The following is a 466-nucleotide window of genomic DNA, read 5'->3' on the forward strand; positions in this document are numbered from 1 at the left end:
AGCATCTAAAAGAGGGTGGATGGCACAGGCCAGTCTTTCCAAATAGGATAAAAAATCAGGATAGACCTATAGTGATAGGACAGAAAAAAAAACATCAAATCGTATGAATTATGTATGTTTAGTTCATTATTTGACGTAGCAGGGTGTGTAGGCAGTTTTCACAGCATTTTGTTTTTAGTGTCACATGCAAATTCATGAAAGTGCTCTTGCAAAAATCTAATTCCTTTTGTCAGTGACATTGAACCTTGGCATCTTTCTCTGAGAATTTGCCAATCTCTTGCTGGGTCTTTGCCAGGTCAGCTCCAAGCGTTAAAGACGGCGGTGGTCGCCCTCTTACACCATCCTCCAACATGGGGGTAAATGAATAGGGGTCCCTCATGTACACCTTGAGACCATGTTTCTGCACAGAAAGACACACTGTGGAGACCTGCTGTCATTTTTAGCTTGAAAGGAAAAAAGTAATTCA

Source organism: Sinocyclocheilus grahami, unplaced genomic scaffold (genome assembly GCF_001515645.1).
Source record: "Sinocyclocheilus grahami isolate Dianchi unplaced genomic scaffold, SAMN03320097.WGS_v1.1 scaffold22082.1, whole genome shotgun sequence".
Taxonomy (NCBI): Eukaryota; Metazoa; Chordata; class Actinopteri; order Cypriniformes; family Cyprinidae; genus Sinocyclocheilus; species Sinocyclocheilus grahami.